Source organism: Sciurus carolinensis, chromosome 5 (assembly GCF_902686445.1).
Source record: "Sciurus carolinensis chromosome 5, mSciCar1.2, whole genome shotgun sequence".
NCBI classification, from domain to species: domain Eukaryota; kingdom Metazoa; phylum Chordata; class Mammalia; order Rodentia; family Sciuridae; genus Sciurus; species Sciurus carolinensis.
The window spans coordinates 91,867,796-91,889,761 of record NC_062217.1 but is presented as its reverse complement, the minus strand read 5'-3'; the positions used below and the strand labels follow the sequence as shown (position 1 = coordinate 91,889,761).

The 21,966-nt window shown below is 33.1% G+C and overlaps 1 long non-coding RNA gene across 1 annotated transcript; it reads right to left on the bottom strand.

The window, feature by feature from the left end:
- Positions 1-5,324: 5,324 nt before the first annotated feature.
- On the bottom strand, positions 5,325-19,679 carry LOC124984576 (uncharacterized). Its single transcript, XR_007108710.1, has 10 exons — positions 19,120-19,679; positions 18,461-18,524; positions 17,443-17,512; positions 14,677-14,767; positions 13,744-13,848; positions 12,118-12,220; positions 11,286-11,400; positions 8,927-9,157; positions 7,181-7,251; positions 5,325-6,720 (listed from the first exon to the last, which is right to left on the bottom strand). It is a non-coding gene; the product is annotated as an uncharacterized LOC124984576 (long non-coding RNA).
- Positions 19,680-21,966: the final 2,287 nt, after the last annotated feature.

The window sequence follows — 21,966 nt, the reverse complement described above, 5'->3', positions numbered from 1 at the left end:
GGATACTATGAATAATGTTACTATAAACATCTGTGTACAAAGTGTTATGTGAACCTATGTTCTAACTTCTCTGGGTTATCTACCTAGGACTACAATTGTTGGTCACATGGTAAGTTTATGTATAAGCTTTTGAGGAACTTCTAGTCTGTCTTCCAAAAAGCTACTGAACCATTTTATATTCTCAATATCAGCATAGAAGGGGGGTGGCAATTTGTTCACATTCTCACTAACATTTATTATCCATCTTTTTATTATAGTCTAATATGAGTGAGTGTGAAGTGGTATTTCATTGTAGTTCTGAGTTGCATTTTCCTAACAGCTACTGAAGTTCAGCATCTTTTCCTGTGTTTATTGGGTATTAACATCATTTCGAAGAACTATTTATTCAGATCCTTTGTGGGAAGCCATCCTTATCTAGCGGAATCAGACAGTTCCCTGTCTAGTTCCCCTAAGAGAATGGCTCCCCTCACTCCACCCTATCCTGTCCGTTCCAGAAGAAGCTCCTCCAGGTCTTGGACCCCCTTACCTGTGTGTCCATAATAAAAGAGAGTTGTTAGAGGCCAGAGCTGGAGGCCACACCCGTCATCCCCCATCTCATTTATAAAAAGAGTGTTGGCTCTTGTGTATTTACTGAGTAGTTAAGTTTATGGTAACTGATTGATAAACAGCCAACATCATCCTCCAGCAGTTAACCCTTTTCTCATCCATGCAGGATGTGGTTGAGAGACCCCACAATCCTTTGCAAATTTTTTTGAACTCCCCAAACCTCAACTACTTGTTTAATACTATCAATAGGTTTTTGGATGGGAAAATATAGAATAAACAGTTACATTTTATGATTACTTCAAACATATGCACTGTAAAGACAACTGGTAGAAAGTTAGTTTTGAGATAAGACTCAAGTCAACATTTATAACCAGAATTATATGTAATATCTATACCTAACATTTGCACATTTTAAACTAGATTATTAGACCATTTTTCACTGAGTTGAAAGGTTAATTATATAGTCTAGAAATGTTCCTTCTTAGACATTTGATTTGCAAGTATTTTCTTTCTTTTGGTGACTTATATTTTTACTGTCTTGATAGTGTTGTTTGAAGGACATACATTTTCTATTTTGATGATATATCTTTTTTCATCACTTGTGTTTGGTGTCATATCTAGGAAATCACTGTCTAATACAAGGGTAATATTTAATTTCAGGTGTTTTTATATGAATTTTATAGTTTCAGCTCTCACATTTGAATCTTTGGTTCGTTCTGAGGTACTTTTTGTATATGATGTGTAAGAAAAGTTCAGCTTCATTCTTTTGCATGAAGATATCCAATTTTACCAAGACCATTTGTTGAAAAGATTATACTTTCCCCATTACACTGTCCTAGTGCCTGCACTACTATAAATGCAAGGGTTTATTTCTAGACTCCCAATTCCATTCTGATTTATATTTCTTTTTTAAAATATTCTTTTAGCTGTTGATGGATCTTTTGTTTATTTATTTATATGAGATGCTGAGAATCAAACCCAGTGCCTCACACATGCTAGGCAAGCACTCTCCCAGAGACACAACCCCAGCCCTGCTGATTTGTATGTCTATCTTTATACTAGTACCACAATGTCTTGATTGGTGTATCTTTATAATTTGAGTCTTCCAATTTTAATTTTCTTTTCCAACACTGTTTGGGCTACTCTGGGTCCCTTAAATTTCCACAGGAATTTTAGGATCAACTCATCACTTTCTTCAATGACACAGTTAGGATTTTGATATGGATTACATTGAATATGCAAATAAATTTGGGAAATACCACTATTTTAATAATATTGAGTGTATATCCAAAATGTTCAATGTCATTTAGCTGCTTTCAACAATGTTTTATAGTTTTTCGGAGTGCAAATTCTGTATTTCTTTTGTTAAATTTAATTCTTAATAAATTTTATGTTATTGTAAATGCAACTGTTAACTTTGTCTTTTGGATAGCTCATTGGTAAATATAGTATATTTTTATACTACATTTCTGACTTTTGTGCATTGAGTGTTTCCTCTGCAACCTTCTTGAACTCATTTATTAGTAATTTTTTTGGTGAACTTCTTGGGCTTTTTCTATATACAAGATCATGTCACTTGCAAATAGTTTTACTTGTTCTGGTTAAATTTGAATTATTTTATTTTATTTGCCTAATTACTAAAGCTAGAACTTCCAATAATGTTGAATAGAATTGGTGAAAGTGGATAGCCTTATGTTGTTCCTGATCTTAGGTGGAAAATATTCAGATTTTCACTATTAAATATGATCCAGCTGTGGGTTTTTCATAGACCCACTTTATCAGATTGAGGAACTTCCTTTCTACTTGTAGCTTTTTTGTTTGTTTGGGTTTTTTTGTAATCATGAAAGAATTTTGGATTTTGAACATTTTTTTTTCTATTGAGATGATCATGTGTTTTTTGCCCTTTAATTAATGTCCTGTATTATATTAGTTGATTTTCAAATCTTGAGCTAATCTTGTATTCCTGGGATAAACCTGATTTGATTATAGTATACAGTTTTTATGTTTTGATAATATTTTGGTTTGCTAGTATTTTCTTGAGGATTTTTGCATCTACAGTCGCTGGGGTTTTCTTTTTTGATAAGTGTCTTTGTCTGATTTCAGTAGCGGGATAACCCTAATTTCATAAAATATATTTTTTTTCTGGAAGATATTGGGTAGAATTAATGTGAATTCTTCTTTGAAGGTTTGCTAGAATTCTCTAGTAAGATCATTTGGGCCTGGAGTTTTCTTTTTCTGGAATTTTAAAATTATAAATTCAATTTCTTAATATGTAGAGATATTTAAATAATCTATTTCATATGAGTTAAGAGTTTTTCAAGAAAGCAGTCCATCTCATCTCACTTGGCTATTATTCTTTTGATGTCCGCAGGATCTGTAGTGATGTTTGTTTTATTCTTATTATTGGTAATTTTTGTCTTCTCTCTTTTTTGTCAGTCTTGCAAGAGTTTGCCAATTTTATTTATTATCTTTTCAAAAAAAACAGTTCTATTTCATTGATATTTTCTGTTGTTACTGTTTTCAATATCAATTGTTATTATTCCTCTGTAAGATTTTTTTTTTTTTCTTTCCCTACTTCCTTAGGTTGATTTTGCTATTTCTTCTGTTCTTGAGTTGGAAGCTTAACTTTTCCACTGCAATTCTAATTGCTTTCCCTCTGTGAGAGAAAGTGGTATTTTTCTACTGCTCCTTTCAAGATTTTTCCTTTTCTTTCTTTTTGGTTTTGTTTTTTTGTGCCAGGTCTGTTCGTGAACTCCCATATACACCCGCAATCCTGTCTCAGTCAAGTAGCTGAGGCTACAGTACCAAGTCCAGCTTAAAATGTTTTTTCTGTCTTTAATTTCCAGTTTAATCCTTGAGTTTATCCTGTTTGGTGTTCACCGAACTTCCTGAATTGTAAGTTTAATTTTCCAGTCAAATTTGGGGTGTTTTCAGTCATTATTTCTTTATTCTCTCTCTTTTCCCTTTCTCCTGAATTCTAGATTCTGATGACAGAAAAGCTAGATCTTTTGTTAGAAGTCCCACAGGTCCCTGGGGTACTGTTCATTTTATTTTTATTGGTTCTTTTTAGTTATACATGATAGTAGGATTCATTTTAATATAATTATACAAGCATGGAATCCATCTTATTCTGATTAGGACCCCATTCTTGTGGATGTACATGATAGTGGGATTCATTGTGGTGTGTTCATACACGAGATTGGAAAATTATGTCAGATTCATTCCACTTCTCCTTTTCCTGTCCCCCATCTCATCCCTTCATTCCCCTTTGTCTACTCTACTGAATTTATTTTCTTCCTCCCCCCACCCCCCCATTGTGTGTTAGCTTCCACATATCAGCGAAAACATTCAACCTTTGGCTTTTGGGGACTGACTTATTTCACTTAGTATGACAGTCTTTGGATTCATCTATTTACAGGCGAATGTCATAAAGACATTCTTCCTAAAGGCTGAATCACACTCATACATTGCTGGTGGAAATGCGAATTGGTGAAACCACTCTGGAAGCCAGTATGGAGATTCCTCAAAATAGGAATGGAACCACCATTTTAACCAGTTCTAGAGGTTAGTCATACAATAGTGTGAATGTACCTAACACTTAAGATGATAAATCTTATTATCCATTTTATCACAATTAAAACAAAAAGATTAAGGGCCCTCTATCATGTAACGTACTCCTAATTTACTGCATGTTCAATGAATTTAAAATTTTCACTAATGAGATAGGGTTTGAGGAATACAGGAAAAAAAAAAACATGAGTCTTAAAAAGAAAAATTGGGGATACATGAACCACTGGAATGCAAAAACAAGCAACTTTTTTTCCTTTTTAGGTGCTGGTGATCGAACCCAGGGATGCTTTACCACCAAGATACACCCCTAGCCATTTAAAAAAAATAATTTAATTTTATTTTTGCAGTGCTGGGAATCAAATTCAGGGTCTCATATTGTTAGGCAAACACTCTATCACCAAGCCACATTCCTAGCTCTTAATTTTTTTATTTTGAGACAGAGTCTCGCTAAATTTCCTAGACTGACCTTGAACTTGAATCTCTTCAGTCTCCTAAGTTACTGGGATCACAGGAGATTTAAACAAGCAACTCTTTTTTAGACGCTTTTTTTTGGGGGGAGCAGGTACCAGGGATTGAACTCAGGGGCACTCAACCACTGAGCCACATCCCCAGCCCTATTTTGTATTTTATTTAGAGACAGAGTCTCACTGAATTGCTTAGCCCTCTGAGGCTGGCTTTGAATTCACCATCCTCCTGTCTTGGTCTCCTGAACAGCTGGGATTATAGGTGTGCACCACTGTGCCCAGCTTGAACTCTTGATTAAACAAGAACTCTTGATAATGGAGTGTCGCGTTCCTTCTGCCCGCAGAGAGAGACACGACACATCAGTTGTTCATCAGAGCTCTTTATTCTTCTCTCTTCCTCCTCTGATCATCCTCTGATGATCCTCTGATGATCCTCTGATGATCTTTACAAGGCAGTTACAGTCATATTTATATGAATCATGAGCCAATCAGGTTACAGAGCATGTGGGGAGAGCATGATAATGATGTAATGCAGCGAGCATGAGTCACCTTAATAATGTAATACAATAAGCATGATAACAATGTAATACAATAAGGGCGCAGCGAGCATGAGTCACCTTATCCAATCAGAGCAGTCCATTCTGGCACTGGCTTAGTGCCGGGGCAACTTCTTTAAGCAGTGTCAGCTGTTTGTTGCAAACCAGGTTGCCTCAGCTCAGTGCCAGGTGCCACACTGAAGTCCTTGTCAGCTATTTGTTGCAAACCAGGTTGCCCCGGCTCAGTGCCAGTGTGGAAATTCTTGATGTTGCAAACCAGGAGCCCCGGCTCAGTGCCAGGCTAGGATGGGGTCTGCAGCCCCCAACAATGGAGCATGAACCCTTGCCTGCAAATAGTTTTATGATATGAGGGCAATGCCCAAGTACTAGAAGTATTGGCACAAAACTACATAACTCCATCCTGACTTCATCTTTAGTCTAGCTTTTAGTTAAGGTCCCTCTATAAAAATTAATAACCAAGACCAAGGGGTTGCTGCTTCTCATTCTCAAAAGATGGTTCACATTCTCTCTTGAATGTATATTCCCCACTTTACCACAAAAGGGTCTCACTCTCAATAGAGCCTACATTCTTCTTCGAATGCATCTCTGTTTTCCTAAATCTTTGTGCCTCTAACAGATGCTTCCTTAAATTATGTTTGTCAAGAACCCCACTCAATCTTGAGTTGAGGTCCTCCTCTCTGGAAACTCCTTGGACTTCCTCCAATGATAAAATTATACTTGGTAGCGACCAAGTACATGTGATATTGTGATAGAAATATATTTGGTCTTTATCTTGATGCCTGGCAAAAAGCTCTTGGAATTTTCTGAATGACAGAAGTGTCTTTTGTTAATCATAATGAACCCCCTTTGACAATGCTTGACTTTATGTTAATGAGGTGACTTCCTATTAGCTTACAGAAAGTTTCAAAATGGGGCCTGGTTGCCAGTGAAATGAACCATATGATTGAAGAATTGGAACTTTCAGTCCCGCCCCTCAACCTCCAAGAGGGAAGAAGGGCTAGAAATTGAGTTTCATCACCAAAGGCTAATGATATAATCAGTGTTGCCTACATAGCTGAACCTCAGTGTAGAAGACCTCCAAGTTGGGGAACACATGGAGGTACTAGGAGGATGGCACATCTGGATAGGACATGAAAGCTCTCATACCTTGCCCTATTCATCTCTTCCATTTGGTTGTTTCTGAGTTGCTTTCTTTATAATAAACTGGCAAATAAAAGCAAAGTGTTTTCCTGAGTTCTATAAGCTCTTGCAGTAAATTACTGAACTCAAGGAGGAGTGGAGGGAGCCCCTAATTTATATCCAGTTGATCAGAAGTACAGGAAGCCCTGAGCTTGCAACTGGTATCTGTAGTCAGGGGTACAAAGGCAATCTTGTGGCACTGTGGGGCTTGCATAAACTCTGGGTAGTTAGTGTCAGAACTGAATTGCTGGACACTCAGTTGGTGTCCAGCAAGTCAGATCATTTGTTCTCATTGTGGGAAAACCCCATATATTTGGTGAATAAAGTACAAGGAGATTGTAGTACCATATTAGAAGAAGGAAAGAATGAAGCAATTATAGACGTTTTCCTCTCAGTCTTGGTACCTAATTGGGAGGCAGAACAAAAATACATAAGGATATAATTTTTTAAGTAATTGTGATAATGAGCCAAATTTCAATATTGTACCAAATGCAGAGGGAAAGACAGTTACGGAGAAAGAGTAGAAATAACTAAGAAAGAATATTGGAATGAGACTGAGAACTGAGATTATTTTGAAGGAGAAAAGGGAATCCAAAAAGTACTGAAATGGTAAAACATCAGCACTATTTAAGAAATATATTGAATATAGGGCTGGGGATATAGCTCAGTGGGTAGAGTGTTTGCCCTGCAAGCACATAGGCCCTGGTTCAATCCCCAGCACCACCACCAAAAAAAAAAAAAAAAAAAAAAAGAAAAGAAAAAGAAATATATTGAATATAACAAATTTTGTAAGAAACAATAAGAATACACATTCAGTAATTTTAGAGACATTAAAACTGCACTATCAAGTACCCAAAATATTACCTTTCACATTCCATTTGCCTGAGTGGATCATTTTTTATAGCTTCAATCACTAGGTTAGTATGGGGATCATCCTGAAAAAATTAAAACAAAAAAATTCAGAAGTAAATGCTAAAAACTTGAATTTCTAATCAAAATCCCAACTAACTGTAAAAAATGGTATATAAATTAATCTTTCAAAAATATTTTCCCTTATGTAATGCAGAACTTTCTTTTTTCCTTTTCTTACTTCTGATTACCTATCACATTCTCCAATGAGCTTATGTACATTTTAAGTTGCTGCTATAAGGGTCAGGCTAGAAGAATAGGAACACACAGAAGCTGTGGTTGTTAGTATAAATATGTGATGTCATAAATTTAAAACTTAAATATCTATGCTTTCATGATTATCAACTCCTTAGTATAATTCATATCACTACTTCCAATTAACAATACAGACCAGGGCTCAGGATATAGCTCAATAACAGAGCACTCACTCACCTAGCATGTGTAAGGCCCTGGGTTTAATCCCTAGCACTGCAAAAAAAAAATTCTTTTTAATGTGACTTTTCCACAACATAGATTATTTTTTTCAATATGAAAATAATACATAATTAACATTTATCCAGCACTTACTATGTTCCAAGTATGATTTTAAGCATTTTGCAAATTTAATCCTTGTAACTATAAGGTAGGTTATTATAATTAGTTCCATTTTATACATAAAGGAACTGAGGCACAAGGAAGGAAACTGAAGAATACAGTGGTGGGAACAGGCATATGGTTTGTGTCTACATTCTCTATTAAATTAAAGATATTATGCCATTTTAATCCATAAATATAGGCAATTTAACATTTTGACTTACATAAAATTTATATATAAAAAATATGGAAAATGTTTTCAAAGTGTTAAAAAAAAAAATCCCACTGCCCAGAATATATTTTAGAGTATATTCTTTCAGTTTCTGTTCATTTGTAGGTGTGTATCTGTATTTTTTCACTTAACAGTATATAATATTTCCCTACACCTTTAAAAATAAGACTTTTGAAGAGGACTGTATTATGCTTTACTCTTGAATAAAGAATTACTTTTTTTAATTGTTGACAGAGTTAGTATAGATTTTTTAGGTTCCTCTGCTTAACAATGATTTTTTTTTTTTTAACAGCAATTGAACCCCAGGGTGCTTAACCACTGTGCTATCCCCTGCCACTTTTTAATTTTTTTAGTTTGAGACAGCATCTTGCTAAATTACTTAGGGCCTTGCTAAGTTTCTGAGGTTGGCTTTGAACTTAAGATCCTCTTGCCTCAGCTTCCCTGAGCTACAGGGATTATAGGCGTGTGCCAACATGCTCTGCTTAACAAGGATTTTTTTTTTTTTTTTTTTTTTTTTAGAATTTTTTTTTTGGTGCTGGGGATTGAACCCAGGGCCTTGTACTTGGCAAGCCCTCAACAATGATTTTTAAAACATCAAAAGATTTTGGGTTCCACAGTCAAGATATTACTTTTAATGAGTGACATTATTTTTTTAATACGATTCTCTTAGTTTTGACTAAAACTGTGTAGTGTATTTTAACCAGAATCTCTAGCCCTATTTCAATTGTTTCATCCTTGATCTAATTTAAATAACAAATTAAATATATCAATGATAAAACACATTAATATAGGTCTGTAAAAAAATTCAAAAAGTCATCAATTCTAATTTTCTCATTTCTAAAAACAGGAAAACACAGAGTATGAGATGGCTATATAACTGTCTTTTTCATACTCACACTTGGTGAAATATATTTATCATCTTCATCAATTTCTAATGGAACAGCAATCAATTTCTGGAATGCCTTCTTCATTTTTTCTCGATCTCCAATAGCAAAATAACTAAGAATCGGGTTGAAGCCTGCTTTCAGATTTGGTGCCATGCTCATTATATGCTCAAATGAATTAATGGCATCTGAATATTGACCAGTTTTAATAAATGTAACTCCAATGTTCTGCATTATTTTAACCTAAATAAAAATAAACATAGATTAGCACTAAAAGTTTAAATTCCTTAGTATGGCATTCAAGCCATTCCTTTTTTTCTTTCCAATTTTCTTTCTTTTTTGGTTTTATTAAAGATTTATTGTAGTATAATACATATACCAAAAAATTTGCTTATGTTAAGGATGTGATGCAATGATTACTTCTATATTTACATTGTTATGGAACCATAACCACATATTTAGGGTAGTCATTTCTACTACCCTAAAAAGAAAATCTGTGCCTATTAACAGTCAATCTCTATTCTCACTGCCAATCCTAGGCAACCATTAATCTACTTTGTTTTTCTAAACATTGTCTATAAGTGGAATCACATGATATGTAATATTCTGTGTTGGCCTTCATTCACTTAGCACAATCCTTCTGTGGTTCCTCCATATTGCAGCAAGTATCAGTACTTCACTCCTTTTGTATTGTCAAATAGTATTCTATAATATGAACATATACCATTTACTTAACACTGCCAACTTGATAGAGGTTTCAGTTATTTACATTTTTTGGCTATTATGACTAATGCTATTATGAACAGTTGTGTACAAATCTTCGTTATAACATGATCTTTCATATCTCTTGGATGTATACCTGACAATGGAATTGCTGGTCATATGGTAAATGTATGTTTAACTTTTAAGAAACTGTCCAAGTATTTTCCAAAGTACCATTTTACACATGTAATACATAAGGTTTCGGATTTCCCACCAGCTTCATCAGTACTTGCTATTTTCTATAATTTTGAGTAAAGTCATTCTAAAGGATGTGATTTGACCTTACTTCCAACTACTCTGACATGAACCTACTGTTTCAACTAATTTATTCAAAATTAGTTGATCAGATCACAAACACTTATTTCCTAGGCTCATCTCATAGTATTCCCTTTATCTGGAATGTTGTCCCTTTTGTCACTTAAGTAACCTATTTAAAGTGTATCTCCTTCATAAAGTCATCTTTTTTTTTTTTTTTAAATTGGTACCATAGATTAAATCCAGAGGCATACAACCACTAAGCCATATTCCCAGCCCTTTTTTATATTTTATTTAGAGACAGGGTCTCACTAAGTTGCTTTGGGTCTTGTTAAATTGCTGAGGCTGTTTCTGAACTCACAATCCTCCACCTCAGACTCCCAAGTTGCTGGGATTACAGGTATGTGCTTTTTTGACCATTATTATTCTCTATTATTATTCCCTCAGGCTGAAATAATATAGTACCCATTGTCTCAACTATTGATTATTAAGTACATAATGCTACCTATTATCTTTTTCTAAAATTCTCAAATTTTGGTCTCTCCTGGATTAAAAGTACCTCGAGGACATTGTGTCCTATAAGCTAGATATTTGTTGATGATAATTAAATGCCACGCGAAATTCAAAACCAAATGATCATGAAAAGTGGCATTTACAAATAAATTAACTATCACAGAGGAAATGTCCCGTGTCTCGGGGAAATTATAACTAGTAAACATGTGTCTCTGAATATAATAGAAAATACTGTGGGGGGGCTGGGGATATAGCTCAGTTGGTAGCATGCTTGCCTCATAAGCACAAGGCCCTGGGTTCAATCCCCAGCACCGCAAAAAAAAAAAAAAAAAAAAAAAAAAAAAAGAAAGAAAGAAAATACTGTGGGAATATGAAGTATTTCAACTTCCCCCCTCCTCTTCAAAGAATCAGAAATAATCTCATCCTTTAATTATTTCACTGTTTCTCAAACTATAGAAATAATGTGAGGGAGTTCTTAATTTCCAGACTTGTTTTCTAATCTGATACATTCATAGGAATGCTATTCTGATTATTTGTTGATACTAATTTGTATCATCGTACTAATGGTTTGCAGGGTTAATCTCTATAATGGTCAATTAGCTTAGTTTTATTTCACTTCATCACATATTATGCCTTTAACCTTTAACTTGTCACTGTACAAATATATACAAGTAGTTACAAGGGAATACAGCAAAATACTACACAGATAACACAAATCTAATACCTCTCAAGTACAAACACTTCAAAATATTTAACCCATTGACCAAAGATCAGAACATGTATCTACCTTGTTTCTGAAAAACAACACTTAAATTTTATAGTCATCTATGTGTACACTTACCTCATTTCTTTATGGACACTTGGGATTTGATCTAAGGCCATTCGGTAGAATTTAATGGCTTTGGAATAATTTCTTTGCTTTAAGTAAATATTTCCCATATTCACTTTCAGTCTCCCTAATTAAAAAGAAAAGAAGTATATTCTCATTTTCCATTTTCTATGATATTTTAGATGATCTTAATTCAATTTCTGATGTTCTTAAGTTATAAAGTTTTAGACATTACCTAAAATTCTAACTTAAAAACAGTTATACTGTTTGATGTATTCACACACTAGTCTTTCTTCTGTGAGTCAATGAAACTTAAGATAGTAGACACCTGAAAGTAGGGTTGGAAAACAACTGACTTACATTATAAAACTGAAAGTATATTCTGCTAAAAACAAAAATGAGACTATAAGACAATTTAAATTAGACTTAAAAATGCCACACACATTGTAATATGATGTTAAAAGGAAATGATATTCAGATAAACTTTAATATTGCAACTAAAAATTTGTATAATTAAATGCTAAATATAAACTCTAGTCTCTTGGGACATATTTACAGATGGTAAAGCACATGGGTGGGGATGCCATGGCTCATTGTACTTGTGGTATCAGAACACATTTTGTGTTTACCTAATTTATGTAGCATACTTCATACCAACCATATTTCTTCATTTGTATTTGTATGGATTGTCATATACAGTATCTCTAAGAAGGATACTCCATCATAAATACAAATTTGCTTAGAGCATAGATCATTTCATTATAAGGAAGCATAAAGTGGGGAGATGTAAATTAATACTACAAAAGAGTTGTGACTATTGGGAGAACTGATTATATATACCTACCCACATTGCTAAACATCTTGTTTTTCAGTATAACTTGATATGTGTTTAGTGCCTCAGCATACATTTCATTAGCTGAATATTGACAGGCCACGTTGAAAAGAACCTAAGGAAGAAAAGATTGCAAAACAAGATACAATGATTATGTTAGGTCCTGTTCACTTCTGATCTATCTAGAGATTTAAATCATATAACAAACCTGCTTATATCAAGATAATCAACCAATTTGGAATTTAAGTCCATAAAAGAAATATCTTGCATTCCAAATAAGCCACATTAAGAGATGAACAGCTGTCCTCTAAATTTCACTTAATTTTCTATGTATTCTATTTTAATTTAGTATTTGCCATTCATTAATAGCTGAAAAACCTACAAAGAATAAATGTATATTGTTAATGCTGCCGGTGATAAAGGAAATAAACAAGATAATGGATTAATTCTCTCGGTAAATATAAACTAAACATACCATGGAAATATCTTAAACCCTAAAGTATACCAGAGAAGAATTTGTACAGTAATGGCTCTATGTACAAAACTATAATTTAAGTCATCAAGATATAATACTTCATGTTCCTACAGGTAAAAATATCATCACAATAAATTACTGCCTATAGTATTTCATGGAATTTTTAAAAACAAAGTAGTAAATATCTAATATTTTAAAATTTCAAATTCCCCTTTTTTAATTTGTTTAGTATATGAAGACTTTTCCCACTGACAATATACCCTTTTATACAAGGAATTCTTCTCAGAATAATGAAGTTTTGTTAGAAATTAAATGTATTTTCACTACCCTCACAAAACATTATCTTATTTATTTGAAATCCTTGAAAATCACTGACCCAAATGTCTACCTTAGAATCTCATTAAGATAACCATCCTAACTGAGCATGAATATTAACAATCTTCAAGCCATACAGCCATTGGATGGTGAGTTTGCAATTACTAAACCATTAAAAAATAATTAATTGAATAATAAGAGATCTTTGCACAAGAAAAGATGAGTGTCTCATGAATTAAAGATTATTATCTATTTGATTCTGGGTATCTAAAAAATAATCAGATTTCAAAAATAAGAGATAAGGCAAGGGCTGGGGTGTGGCTCAGTGGTAGAGCGTTTGCCTAGCACATGTGAGGCACTACATTCGATCCTTAGCACCACACGAAAATAAATAAATAAAATAAAGTTTAAAAAGTCTGTATAAATTTATTTTTAAAAAAGAGATAAGGCAAAAAGAAAAAAAAAAAAAGACTTTAGTGGGGACAGAAGGCCAGACAGAGGTTAATCAACAGATACAAAGTTTTAGGAAGAAGTAAGAAATTCTGACATGTTACTAAACAGTAAGACGGTTATAGGTAATGATAATGTACTGTATGTTTTAAAAAGCTAGAAGAAAGAAGTTTGAGTGTTTTACCATAAAGAAATGATGTTTGAGACAGATGTGCTTAATCTGATTAAACACTACACAAGGTATACATGTATCAAAATATCACAAGGTACCCCATTAACATGTATAATGTTTTTATGTATCAGTGAACAAAGTTTTAAAAATTTACTAAAGAAAAAAGGCTTTGGAATTCACAAATCTTGGCTAAAATAATTTTTTTGGCAAATATTTCAGTACTTACTGAGTAAGTTAAATCCAAATTGCTATTTTCTGGAGTTGTAACTTATTCCCGTTGTCTCACCAGGACTCTCTCTTTTCTTCCTGCATCTTTTGCCTTTTCTAAGGCCTGAAATCATATTTACATTTTTTAAAATCAATTCTGAGCATTCATCAACTTTTTTTCATTAGGAAACTATAACATGAAGTTTGGCTGAATTCATTTTCCAAGACAAACTTCCCTCTGTACTCTTACATAAATTTCCTTGAAAAAAAAAAAAAAAAAAAAAAAAAGAACACAGAATATTTGTTTAAACTGGAGCTCACCATCACAGAATTGTCTGTGAGGTTTTCTGAGAAAGGAGGAGAGAGTATGAACACGAGTATGTAGAGTATATTTGCACCATGTCAAGATTCTCTGCCATATGCCTTCCATCACCTTTTGAGTTTGACCATGCCTACCTACTTACGATTTCTTTCCTCCCAATTTCTTAGTTTTTAGGTATTTTAATTCAATTTTGTGAAGTAGGAATTTAAATATGATTTTGTTTCTTATTTAACATTCTTCTGGGATACTCAAAATACAAGTGAAAGGATAACTGTTGCCCAATATTATAAGAGATGCTTAGGTTGGCTCCTGTACTACTCAGAATGTCAAGAACATTTCATTGATTTCCACAGAAAAATTCAGTAAGAGACTTTGCTTTTTTTAGAACTAAATAAAAATTGCACCAGTTCTATAAGCAATAAAAGTAGGTTTTTATATTGAACATTTCTCTCTAATTGTATGCATTAACCTGATAACTGAGTCACAGAAATTATATTTATAGTAGGACAAAGTAATGAGAACAAAGCATATTAAAAAATTGAATTTTAAAAAGCAGAATTTTAAAGAGCAGAGCAGACATAATCTCTACACACTTCATAAATTTCAATTCCTATTACTTTATGAACTTACCAATTTTAAGTCTCCACAACTGTTAGCAATACAGTTTTCTTCTACCAACTCATTTACTTTCTTCTTTAATTGTCTAATCTTCTCTTCTGGACTGTTGAAGAAAAAAGCAGGTGTAATTTAAATCATTCAACTAATAATAATTTATACTAAAACTGCATTTACTTTTAATACTGTCCATAACATGCTCTTTAAGAACAGGTGACAGATAAGACAAATGTAAAAATGGCATTAAAGAACAAAGGTATTGCTGGTTTTGATAAACACATTATACAATTAATTATTCATAATTATAGTAAAAATAGCTAATGTTTATTTAGCACAAGTATATTAAGAGCAAAATACTTTACTATAAAAATTTTTTTTACTCCTCATATTTGCACTTGACACAAGTCCTATCATTATTTCTATTACTAAAAAGGAAACTATGTGAAATTTAAGTATTTTGCTTAAGCTAGTAAGACTTGGAGCCAGGATTCAGACCCAACTAGGGCACTCCACCACTGTTGCTACTATAGTACTACCACAAAGGAGAAGTAGATTTTTTTTTTTTTTTTGATACTGTGGTAAATGAAAACTTTACCTTATGGTTAGGAAAACTGAACATCCCCCCCAAAAAATTACTTATTAGAAAGATGCTATAGAGAAAAATTCTAATGAGGTAAATAAGTTTTAAAATCCTGGCTTTGTTAAGAGCAAATTATTCCAGGGCTATGGGTCCAGTTCAGCAGTAGAGCACACTAGGAAGTATAAAATCCTGGGTTAAATCCCCAGCACCACTATCAACCAACCAATATTTTTAAAAAGAGCAAATTATCCCCAAATCAGTCACATTTCAAAATAACACTGATGTTTTACTACTACTTTCTTCTGCCTTTAATAAAATTTCACTAAAGATACATTCAAATGGATGGTAGTTGTCTTAACTCTCTACAAATGAAGTCTTTAAAAGAATACAGGAGTAAATGTATTTTGCTATTCTAATGTCTATGGAATCATATTCTTTAGGGAAATCTGGGCCTAAGACTGTAAACTCTATTAGTTTTTCTAAGATCTTTAAAATTCTAACTGAGCAAGAACACAATAGATTAAACTTTTATAAAAGCTACAATGAAATTTAAATGCTATTTTCTAGTTGTCTGAAACATCTAATAAATGTCTTTAAATGTTACGTATAGATTATTACTAAACCAAAAATGTTAATGTAAAAACTCTAAGAGAACTTTATGAAAGACATTCAAAGTAACCATTCTGTTCCTAACAAATACGGAGAAAATGAAAACTATATGCAGATATGGTTGGATATCTACTTAAAAACAACCTGCCACCCACCCTTCTTCCTGGCACAGGGAACCTAAGTCAGTCTAGAGTATCTCATTCCTTATTCTAGCATTCAGCTTAACCATGGGCATATGATGCATTGCACATCTGCTTTGAATAGAGAGCTCCTGCAAAAATTTTCATTGTTTTTAAAAGGAACTAGATGTTAATATTTTAACACTGTCATGTATTGAATTACATCATTATCTCACAGATATCACAATGTTTTACTTGACTAAAGAATCTACATAACAGTAAAACAAACTATTGGATTAAAAAGAAAAAGGAACTAGGGCTAGGAACTTTCTGCCACTGAACTTTATCAATTACACAGAGAATTCTGAACTCTTACTACTCTTCTGGCAGCATAATGATGGGCAGGCTCTTAGGAAAAGCCAAGAGAATCAAAAAGAAGCTGAACCAGGGGTAATGTTATTGAGCAGTTAAATTTACCTTCCCCTGAAATGCCCTGTTCTCCACAATTCTCACTATATGTGTTCTTTTAAGTTGGTTTTCTGTTGTCTATAGCTGAAAAGATCCTAAATGACATACTTAAATAAAAGAATATACTTATATTAGTAAACATGCTATCATTAATGAGTGTACAAAATAAAACAAATGTGTATAGAAGTTCCTTGTTAGCCAAAAAAGGGAACTTAAGTAACTTATACAATAGTCCCAAACATGGGCTTTAAGAATTACCATTTTAAGCCATATATTATATAGAAGCAAAACAGTGTAGTTGGTTAATAGATGAGTTCTGGAACCAAACAACTGGGTTTGAATCTGAGTCATATTTTTTATTAGCCTTAGCAAGTCAAGAGCTCTGTATTTCTGTTCCCCCTCTATTAACTGGTGACAGTAATAATTCCATATTTATGTGTAACGCACTTGGAACAGTACCTGCACACATCAAGTACTAAGTACATAGCTGAATATACGGTATACTGTCATTTTTTTAGCTACTGTCTAGACAACAGCACAAAACTAAGTTAATTCTATAAAAAATTATATTGTTCCGAGGATGCAGCTCAGTAGTAGGCAAGTGCAAGGTCCTCAGTTCAATCCCCAGCACCAAACATAGACACAGACACACACACAAATTAAATTGCTCAATAATATGATTAACTTGATATGTGTTCTCTTCATTTATTCTTTTAAATGTCCTTTTATAATAATCATGACATTTATAATCACATTTGGTCTTTGAGAGAATCACTACTGATACCCATAAACTTAGACATCATCAAGTTAAATAATATTGCAACAAAATTGCATAGAACACACATGGCTATTCTTAGATTTGATTTATTTGCTAGTTCCAAGAATTGGGGATGGTGTTTTGATTACTGTCCTGCTGGGACAAACTTTTTAAATTACACATCTGAAAAATAAAAATCAAAAACATGCAGCAACAATAACAAAATGACAACATAAGGACTTGCATACCTATCTTCGTTTTTGGTTTCCAAAGGAGGAGCAGGGCCCCTTGATTGGCCAAGTGGGTCGAATGCAGAGCCTGAGACACAATTCAAGAGTTCATACTTAGTTTGCAACCCAGAAAAACTGAAGAAAATATGAAATTTTATCGCTTATTTCATTTACCTACTTATTAAATAATTTAGATTCCCTGTTTGTTAAACGGAAATAACATTTATTAAGTCTACATAAATATTTATGTCAGAAAATTGGTAAGATTTTTAACATACATGAAACTATGTAAATAAACTTGTGTGTTAACATATAAAAGATACTCTCTTAGCATATACTTTGTCCCCCACAGTGACCTCTACCTCTATCTAGTATGAACTCTAAATTATTGATCATGTGAGTTATAATCTGATAATGGCTTTCTAATTTTCCTTAATGGTGTAATAAACATTAACCTGTCATAATTTTATGTCTTAATCGTTATGTAGCTTCTGTAATTAAATACTATTTTCATCTTTCATTTTTTAAACCAAGTTCTAACTTATATAAAATAAAATGCACATATTTTAAAATGCACATATTTTATCAATACATTGTGATAAATCATAAAGGGTTTTAACTACCACTCCAACTGAGCTATAAAACAATTTCAATACCCCCTTCCTCTTTTTTTCTTTCTTTTTTTTGTTGTTTTAATACGAGGGATTAACCCAGGGGTGCTTAACCACTGAGCCATATTCCAACCCTTTTATTTTTTATTTAGAGACAAGATCTTGCCAAGTTGCCAAGACCTTGCTAAGTTGCAGAGGTTAGCTTTGAATTCAAGATCTTCCTGCCTCAGCCTCCTGAGCTGCTGGGATTATAGGCATGCGACACTGTGCATGGACCCTTCCTCTCTTAATGATACCTCAAATGAGGATCAATTATAATCAATGGCAGTTCAGATTTTATTTAAAATAAAAGACATTAACATACACAAAAACAGTAAAAAATTAAAGTATCTGAAAAAAATTATTATAGAGATTATATAACAAACCTTTCAAAGATGCTTTGGTAAAACCTGCTGCTCTCACTGCTGTCATGGGTCTAGTAACTCCATCCTTCAAAGAATAGGAATTATTTAAAAAGTATTCTCCAACAAGATCTACCTCCTATTTACAATTCTATACATGACACATATCTTAATACAGCCCCAATTTTAATACTGATTGTAATTACTATATGCTTATTCATTACTTCTGTCCCTTCATGTATCAATCCTGTTTTCTCTTTCACCTATAAAGTTTCTATTCCTTGGTCTAACTCAGTTTCTCTGTTTGAAAAGAAAAAAAAATTAACTTATTATTTAGCTACTCTCTACTTTTGGTTGATCTCTTATATATAGCACAAGACACAAATTATTGAAAATGGTAACAGAGGAAAAACAGGTCTCAGCATACACATCATATATACAAACTACCAACATTTCTATATCTACTCTCCAATAGGTTTTCACTTGAGACCTCAATACATGAATCCAAAGATTTAGAACAATCTTTGAACACAAACTTTAATCCTCAATTTTAAGAATCAGCTCACTATATAAGTAATAGCTTAGCATTTTAAAATATATAATAGAGAGAGGGGGAATCTTTGGTATAAATTCCAAGTCATGAAAATGGCAAAAAAAAATCAACAACCATATAGCAGAGATACCTGAATAGCCCCTGTCATTGGTCTTCCCATTGATGACGTCAGGGATGTCTTGGACTAATAAATAGAAAAGATGGTTGAAAAGGTTCCTAAATACAGCTACCTTTATTTTTAAAAACCAAGTTATAGATGTTTTCTTTAAAATTTTTTTCTTCATTCTATTGGGGAGTAAACTTACACATAAATTTTTTCCATTTATCACCTGAAGGTATTAGATCAAACTGTGATACTCTAAAATCAGAAGTCAGCAAACTACAACACACTGCCTTTATAAAGTTTAACTGGAACACAGTCAAACTCCATCCATTTACACACTGTCTATGGCTGCTTTTGCATTATAAAACAGGTGGATGAAGAGCTATGACAAAGACCACATAACCTGTAAAGTCTAAAATATCTGGCCCTTCACAGAAAAAGTTTGCTGTCTCTTACTCTGAAACAACACTAAAAACCAAATTTATGAATAAATGATTAATGAAAGTATGTTCCATATGACATAATGTTAATTACATTATGTAAAAGGCTCACATAAAGGGTCATTATGAAGGTAAGTGCCCTGGGCCTCTGGGTTCTGAAGCCACCTTTCTGACCCCTTAGAAAATGTTATCATAAGGACTGGGAAATGCTATTTCACCATGTGCTTCCATTTTTATCCCTTCCTCTCTTATTTATATAAGTTAAGGCATTCAACTTATAGGTAATTTGGACAAGATATAAGATTTATGGATTTTATAGAGTTTTATAGAGTATCTTCCTCCAAAGATCTCTAAGGCAAGACCAAAGTATATGCCTCTGAAACATTTTCTTAAATTTTAATTTCTTCATTTATTAATTGGTAAGTTTTTTTAATAATTATCAACAATATTACATTTATATAACAATCTACTTCACATAAACTATATGAATGGAATACACAGGAGACTTGGTTATACTAGATAAAAAATGAACACAATTTAAGCAAACCAACGTAAGATTTACAAATAGAAGGCAGCAAAATATTTGATATATTTAAAGTCAAAATGACTAAAATGTTCAAAGTTATTAATCAAATTAGACTTTTTAAATGTTCTTAACTGTCCTCATAACTATCCAAAATGGAAACTACACCTGGTTCATGAAGTGAAAGATAGCCAAAATTTCTTTAGAACTGACTAAAGTGAACTTAGTATAAGAAAAAGTATCTTAATATTTGCAGCTTACAAAAACCTACTCCATATCCAGTAGCTATAGGTCTAGTAACTGCTGTGCTTGGTATTTTAGCAGTTATCTTGGGGAGGAAAAACAACATAGTTAAACAGAATTCTGATTAAGCTATAAATAGAAATTGGGGAAAGAAATGGAAAATACAGACTCATCGATAAGGAAGTATTTATGTAATATTTAGAATAATTTCTTCTAAATATTTCTATCTTAATATTAGGGAGCTCAGTTATTTGAAGTATTGAGAAAGAGACTCATTTTGAAATTCATTTTTTTAAAAAAGGGGACTTTAGAATGACCTAAGGTACTAATAAGAAGGATGTGGGCTGGGGATATAGCTCAGTTGGTAGAATGCTTGCTTCACAAGTACAAGGCCCTGGATTCAATCCCCAGCACCACACATCAAAAAGAAGAGGATCTGTTTTCATGCTTCATGTATTCAACATTTACTGCATTAGTACTGATAGCCACTAGCCCACACAACAGACACAGGTTTTGAAGTCTAAGAATGTGGGTTTAAATCCCAATTCTCTCTTAACTATTTAAAATCTTCAAATCTAAATTTGCTTTACCTTTGTATATTAAAGTATATTGATGACAAAATTGTAGTGAATCAAATAGGACCATGTGAAAGTGGTGCTAAACAGGTTAGTAGTTAGGTTTATTTGTTGACATATTAAATATAATTCAAGGGAGAATTCTACTTCTGCCATGGGTACACGACTAGCTTATAAAAAAAAAACCTTCTCACTAAAAATAGCTAAAAAGGCCAGGGACAAAAACATTTTTTTTTTTTAATTGTTTAAATGTACTAGAGAATCATCAAGACTGAAGAAAATTACAGGGTCTCAAAATAGGAAGAGAAGGGAAACTAGAGAGGTGAACCTGCATTTGGGCTATTTTTCTCCTACAGGCATCTGTTCATTCCAAAGGCCTGGATGAGAAGCTCAGCATAGTTTTTGAAAGGCTCACAGTCTAAGGGAATAAACACTGGAGTTGAGAGGGCCTGCCAAGGAGGCAGCCCTGGTAATCCTCCAGGATCTAGCTTGCATCTCCAAAGACTATACCCTCAGGCAGAAAGGTAAATAGAAGTATACCAGCCTTCTTAAGGGCTGAAGTCCAATTTAGAATCATCTCAAATCTAACTGGACTAAGGTGGCCAGAGATTTCTTGTGCTGCTAGGGTCATAAGTAAAAGTAAATTAATCTCTAAGTTTCTGAGTACTGTTCTATCTAACAGAACTTTCTGCAGTATTAAAAAGCTCTGTATCTGCAATAGCCACTAGCCACACAAGACTACCGAGTATTTGAAATGTGACTACTGTAAGAGGGGTCTGAATTTTTCATTTCAAATAAATGGTTACATGTGGCTAGTGTCTATCATACTGGACAGCAGAGACATAGAGCAATAAATTACCTCTATAATTTTTCATTTACAACATCTGCCATTCAATCACAAAAAAAAAACAGAGGCTGGGGTTGAAGCTCAGTGGTGGAGCGCTTGCCTTGCATGTGTGAGGCACTGGGTTCTAGCCTCAGCATTACATACAGATAAATAAATAAAATAAAGGTATTGAAAAAAATATTTAAAAAAAGAACCAGACATGCAGGAAGCAAAACTAACAACAACAAAAAAAAACACAAGAAGAAA